Raw genomic sequence first — 7294 nt, forward strand, 5'->3', positions numbered from 1 at the left:
TCATCAGATCAAGCCACCTGTTTTAACGGACATTATGTTTCTGTGCAACGTCCTGCCATGCAATCTCGATCCCAAACCCACCCACGATGAGCAAATGCACTGGGGGACACACAGGTCCTGACTCTCCACTGTGCAGTCATTTAACACAGTGCAAAATGGGTGCAGAAACCCCATCAACCCACTTTGCATGGCAGTAAATGACTACACAATAAAGACTCAAGCCCACACAGCACCCGGCCAGTCAAGAACTAACAGATGCTTAGAAGCAGTCTTATTTTCTCATGATGATGTGCAAACTCTTACCTGTGTAGCATTAAGATCAGGATGTGTGTTTGCCCCCTGTAATGACTGTTTGTGGTGTGCTGTACATTTCTCGAATAGAAGCAGCTCATACTGTAGTAACTGAACCCCATCCAAAATGAATAATGACATAGTTATGACATCAGATAGCAGAGCTATTTCCTGACTGTGTATGCCCCGTGGTTCCCATTTGCACAGGAGTCAATCTAGATGCAATAAAAACAACTGTGCTCTTTTGCTCTATTTCATGACAGCATCACCACCTAGTGTTTAATGTCCTTACATGGCCATCCCAGCACTTACTTCCTTAACTGCAGTCTCACAAAGCTCCCTGGTGCTCACTGGCAACTTTTGAATAAGTTTTTGCGAAGCAGAATGCACTGTGTTTCCATTTTAAAGAATATCCAAGCTCCTGAGGCTTTGACCTAGGCACTTCTCTTGCCAGAGGGGCCAGCTGGGTTAACGCTCTGCTAAGCAAAGAAGGGGAAAGTATCTTTTAGCTCACACCAATAAGATGCACATGCGGCATAAAATAAAAGATACTTATTAAAGGCACAAGGCCAAGAGTTTGAAATCCATGTAACAAATTGTCTCTACACGATCCTGCCTACTGTCATTCCACTGGGTAACAAATGATGTAAACAACTGGACACCTTAGTACCCATTGGAGTATTAGGGTATGTCTACACGACGAAATTAGGTCGAATTTATAGAAGTCTGTTTTTTAGAAATCGTTTTTATATATTCGAGTGTGTGTCCCCACACAAAATGCTCTAAGTGCATTAAGTGCATTAACTCGGCGGAGTGCTTCCACAGTACCGAGGCAAGCGTCGACTTCCGGAGCGTTGCACTGTGGGTAGCTATCCCACAGTTCCCGCAGTCTCTGCTGCCCATTGGAATTCTGGGTTGAGATCCCAACGCCTGATGCGACAAAAACATTGTTGCGGGTGGTTCTGGGTACATGTCATCAGGCCCTCCCTCCCTCCGTGAAAGCAAGGGCAGACAATCGTTTTGTGCCTTTTTTCTTGAGTTACCTGTACAGACGCCATACCACGGCAAGCATGGAGCCCGCTCAGCTCACTGTCACCCTATGTCTCCTGGGTGCTGGCAGACGTGGTACGGCATTCCTACACAGCAGCAGCAACCCATTGCCTTGTGGCAGCAGACGATACAGTATGCCTGAAAATCATCCTCATCATGTCCGAGGTGCTCCTGGCCGCCTTGGTAAGGTTGGTCAGGAGCACCTGGGCAGACATGGGTGCAGGGACTAAAATAGGAGTGACTCGACCAGGTCACTCTCTTTAGTCCTGCCGGCAGTCCTATTGTACCATCTTCTGCAGGGCAGGCAGGAGATGAGGATGGCTTGCAGTCCTACTGCACCGTCTGCTGCCAGCCAAATATGTAAAACATACAAGAAATAGACCAGATTTGTTTTGTATTCATTTGCTTCCCCCCTCCCTCCGTGAAATCAATGGCCAACAATCGTTTTGGTGAGGTCTGTCAGGGGCACCTTGAGAACTTTAATGGAGATTCAGTCCTACCTGAAATACCAGAGGGAGGGATAGCTCAGTGGGTTGAGCATTGGCCTGCTAAACCCAGGGTTTTGAGTTCAATCCTTGAGGGGGCCATTCTATGTAACAGTTGTTTTTGTTTCTCCTTGATGTAAAGCCAACCCCCTTTGTTGATTTTAATTCCCTGTAAGCCATGTCGTCAGTTGCCCCTCCCTCCATCAGAGCAACGGCAGACAATCATTCCGCGCCTTTTTTCTGTGCAGACGCCATACCACAGCAAGCATGGAGCCTGCTCAGATCACTTTGGCAATTAGGAGCAAATTAAACAGCAGTATATGCAGCACCAGAACCTGGCAAAGCGAAACCAGGCGAGTAGGCAACCTCAGCGCAGTGACGAGAGTGATGAAGACATGGACACACACTTCTCTCAAAGCACGGGCCCTGGCAATGCGGGCATCATGGTGCTAATGGGGCAGGTTCATGCCATGGAACGTCGATTCTGGGCCCGGGAAACAAGCACAGACTAGTGGGACCGCATAGTGTTGCGGGTCTGGGACGATTCCCAGTGGCTGCGAAACTTTCGCATGCGTAAGGGCACTTTCATGGAACTTTGTGACTTGCTTTCGCCTGCTCTGAAGCACAAGAATACCAAGATGAGAGCAGCCCTCACAGTTGAGAAGCGAGTGGCAATAGCCCTGTGGAAGCTTGCAACACCAGACAGCTACAGGTCAGTTGGGAATCAATTTGGAGAGGGCAAATCTACTGTGGGGGCTGCTGTGATTCAAGTAGCCAACGCAATCAAAGATCTGCTGATATCAAGGGTAGTGACCCTGGGAAACATGTACGTCATAGTGGATGGCTTTGCTGCAATGGGATTCCCTAACTGTGGTGGGGCCGTAGACGGAACCCATATCCCTGTCTTGGCACCGGAGCACGAAGCCGGCAAGTACATAAACCGCAAGGGGTACTTTTCAATAGTGCTGCAAGCACTGGTGGATCACAAGGGACTTTTCACCAACATCAACGTGGGATGGCCAGGAAAGGTACATGACGCTTGCATCTTCAGGAACTCTGGTCTGTTTCATAAGCTGCAGGAAGGGCTTTATTCCCAGACCAGAAAATAACCGTTGGGGATATTGAAATGCCTATAGATATCCTTGGGGACCCAGCCTACCCCTTAATGCCATGGCTCATGAAGTCGTACGCAGGCAGCCTGGACAGTAGTCAGGAGCTGTTCAACTACAGGCTGAGCAAGTGCAGAATGGTGGTAGAATGTGCATTTGGACGTTTAAAAGCACGCTGGCGCAGTTTACTGACTCGCTTAGACCTCAGCGAAACCAGTATTCCCACTGTTATTTCTGCTTGCTGTGTGCTCCACAATATCTGTGAGAGTAAGGGGGAGACGTTTATGGCAGGGTGGGAGGTTGAGGCAAATAGCCTGGCCGCTGGTTATGCGCAGCCAGACACCAGGGCAGTTAGAAGAGCACAGGAGGGTGCGGTGCGCATCAGAGAAGCTTTGAAAACCAGTTTCATGACTGGCCAGGCTACGGTGTGAAAGTTCTGTTTGTTTCTCCTTGATGAAACCCCCCACCCCTTGGTTCACTCTACTTCCCTGTAAGCTAAGCACTCTCCCCTCCTCCCTTCGATCACCGCTTGCAGAGGCAATAAAGTCACTGTTGCTTCACATTCATGCATTCTTTATTATTTCATCATACAAATAAGGGGATAACTGCCAAGGTAGCCCAGGAGGGGCGGTGGAGGAGAGAAGTACTGGGAGGGGTGGTGGAGGAGGGAAGGACAAGGCCACACAGCACTTTAAAAGTTTAAAACTTTAAAACTTATTGAATGCCAGCCTTCTGTTGCTTGGGCAATCCTCTGGGGTGGAGTGGCTGTGTGACAGGAGGCCCCCCCACTGCCTTCTTGGGCGTCTGGGTGAGGAGGCTATGGAACCTGGGGAGGAGGGCGGTTGGTTACACAGGGGCTGTAGCAACAGTCTGTGCTCCAGTTGCCTTTCCTGCAGCTCAACCATACGCTGGAGCGTATTAGTTTGATCCTCCAGCAGCCTCAGCATTGAATCCTGCCTCCTCTCATCACGCTGCCGCCATCTTTCAGCTTCAGCCCTCTCCTCAGCCCGCCACTTACTCTCCTCAGCCCACCACCTCTCCTCCCAGTCATTTTGTGCTTTCCTGCACTCTGAGATTGTCTGCCTCCACACATTCGTCTGTGCTCTGTCAGTGTGGGAGGACAGCATGATCTCAGATAACATTTCATCACGAGTGCATTTTTTTCACCCTCCGATCTTCACTAGCTTCTGTGAAGGAGAAGATCCTGTGATGCTTGAAACACATGCAGCTGGTGGAGAAAAAAAAAGGGACAGTGGTATTTAAAAACACACATTTTCTAGAACAATGGCTACACTCTTTCACGGTAAACCTTGCTGTTAACATTACATACATAGCACATGTGCTTTCGTTCCAAGGTCGCATTTTGCCTCCCCGCACCACGTGGCTAGCCCCTCAGCCCTCCCAGTGGCTAACAGCGGGGAACGTTTCTGTTCAGCCACAGGCAAACAGCCCAGCAGGAACGGGCACCTCTGAATGTCCCCTTAAGAAAAGCACCCTATTTCAACCAAGTGACCATGAATGATATCACTCTCCTGAGGATAACGCAAAGAGATAAACAACGGATGTTGTTTGAATGCCAGCAAACATACACTGCAATGCTTTGTTCTACAATGATTCCCGAGTACGTGCTACTGGCCTGGTGTGGTAAAGTGTCCTACCATGGTGGACGGAATAAGGCTGCCCTCCCCAGAAACCTTTTGCAAAGGCTTTGGGAGTACATCCAGGAGAGCCACAAATGCCAGGGCAAATTAATCATTAAACATGCTTGCTTTTAAACCATGTATAGTATTTTAAAAGGTAAACTCACCAGAGGTCCCTTCTCCACCTGGTGAGTCCAGGACGCAGCCTTGGGTGGGTTCGGGAGGTACTGGCTCCAGGTCCAGGGTGAGAAACAGTTCCTGGCTTTCAGGAAAACCGGTTTCCCCGCTTGCTTGCTATGAGCTATCTTCCTCGTCCCCAAAACCTGCTTCCGTGTTGCCTCCATCTCCATTGGAGAAGTCAAACAACACGGCTGGGGTAGTGGTGGCTGAACCCCCTAAAATGGCATGCAGCTCATCATAGAAGCAGCATGTTTGGGGCTCTGACCCGGAGCAGCCGTTTGCCTCTCTGGTTTTCTAATAGGCTTACCTCAGCTCCTTAAGTTTCATGCGGCACTGCTTCGGGTCCCTGTTATGGCTTCTGTCCTTCATGCCCTGGGAGATTGACAAATGTTTTGGTATTTCGAAAACTGGAACATAGTTCTGATAGCACGGATTCCTCACCCCATACAGCAATCAGATCCTGTACCTCCTGTTTGGTCCATGCTGGAGCTCTTTTGCGATTCTGGGACTCCATCGTGGTCACCTCTGCTGATGAGCTCTGCACTCACCTGCAGCTTGCCACGCTGGCCAAACAGGAAACTGAAATTCAAAAGTTTGCAGGCCTTTTCCTGTCTACCTGGCCAGTGCATCTGAGTTGAGAGTGCTGTCCAGAGTGGTCACAATGGAGCACTCTGGGATAGCTCCCGGAGGCCAATACCATCTAATTGCGTCCACAGTACCCCAAATTCAACCCGGCAAGGCTGATTTCAGCGCTAATCCCCTTGTCGGGGGTGGAGTAAGGAAATCGATGTTAAGAGCCCTTTAAGTCGGAAAAATGGCTTCATCGTTTGGACGGATGCAGGATTAAATCGATTTAACGCTGCTAAATTCGACCTCAACTCCTAGTGTAGACCAGGGCTTAGAGTATCTCCTTTGGTTAGTAGAACTTTAAACATGGCCTCCATAGCTGGTAACAGAAATAAGTTATTCTCTACTTCATTTCCTAAAAAACATGACTGCAGGGTTCTGCTGTAGGTGTCTGCCTTTCAGGGGTGGTCAACAGTAGCAGGAGAAGTGACATTACATAAAGAGAGGAAAGAGGCCTTATTGTTCAGGCCATGGACAGTGACTCAGGAGATCCGAGTTCTATTCCTAGCTGTCAGACTCCCTGCCTGACCTTGGCCAATCTTCACATGGGGCTAATAACCCTTCCTTTGTCCATCTGGTCTATATTAATTGTAGGATCTTCATGGCAAGGACTGCCCATTATTAGGTGTATGTATCCAATGGGGCCCTGATCTCCGCTCAATAAAAAACAGAATATTTGCTGAGATAGACTGCGGTCATCTGATGCATTGCTTATTACATTAATACCATACCATAATGTGTGCCATACTTTACACATCAAATTTTGATGTGTTTGAGCAGTCTTTAAAAAATTAATCTGCATTATTCCTGCTCTCAGAACCTGGACAGGCAGTTTTTACACAATCTAAGTAAATTGTGCAAGATTATGCACTCATGATTTTAGTTTCCCTTGCCAAGCTAAAGCAGAAAGGCTTGATATCTATATCTGAAGAACTCTGTGTAGTTCAAAAGCTTGTCCCCTCTGTCAACAGAAGTTGGTCCAATACAAGATATTACTTCACCTACCCTGTTTCTCTCAGTATAGAGAAGGATCACCGTAGTCCATTAGCTCCATCGCATGAATAGCCATTTCTCTGGGATGGAGCCCAGACACACCACCTCCACAAGTCTGATCTGACATGGCAATTCTGTTTCTAGTCCTGCTATATTTAATCTCTCCTTCCCCTCTACACTTCTCTACATTCCAATCCCTTGCCCAAAAGACAGCAGAGAAGATGGGGTAAGTGTTAACTTTGAAACTACTGTGTTTCATACACAGCTCAGAGAGAACAAAGATGTTGCCAGGAAATGCAAATCACTTCCATTGGAACCAAGAACTCTAGGGAGATTTATGCAGATATCAATTCTGTCCCGTCCCTGCCCCTTCTGAACATATCAGGAGGCCTGGAGAGAACAAAGTAAAGAGTCAGAGCTTATAACTACAGAGCACAGCTCCTAGACCCATTCCCCTGGTACCAATCAGGATATGACCTACTCTTTGAGCTGGAGGTGTGACTCTGAGCTGAAGGAGACACAGCATGCTAGCTTGATCAGCGCTAGTATGGGTAAAAGTAATGGCAATGTGAGCCGCTTGCCACCCCAACTACATATCCATGGTTTTCAATGGGTCTGTCCTTGGAGTGGCTAGCCCCTCCCACTGCTTCTCTATTGTTAGCATGCTAGCTTGACCAGAGCTAGCACAGGTATGTCTGCTTGAGCTGGGAGTTGCACCTCCAGCTCTAGACGTAGACATACTCTGGGTCCGCACCGCATGCTTGAGCGGCTAGGAGTCAAGCTCAGCCCACACAACAATCCAGTGTTTTGCTCTATAAAGCCAAACGGAAACTTTCGTTTTTTGATTTTAGGCTTTGATCTTGGTGCCAGACACAACCACCCTGCAGGGATACCCCTGTGATCCACATTTCACATGGAT

Source organism: Lepidochelys kempii, chromosome 3 (genome assembly GCF_965140285.1).
Source record: "Lepidochelys kempii isolate rLepKem1 chromosome 3, rLepKem1.hap1, whole genome shotgun sequence".
Classification (NCBI taxonomy): Eukaryota; Metazoa; Chordata; order Testudines; family Cheloniidae; genus Lepidochelys; species Lepidochelys kempii.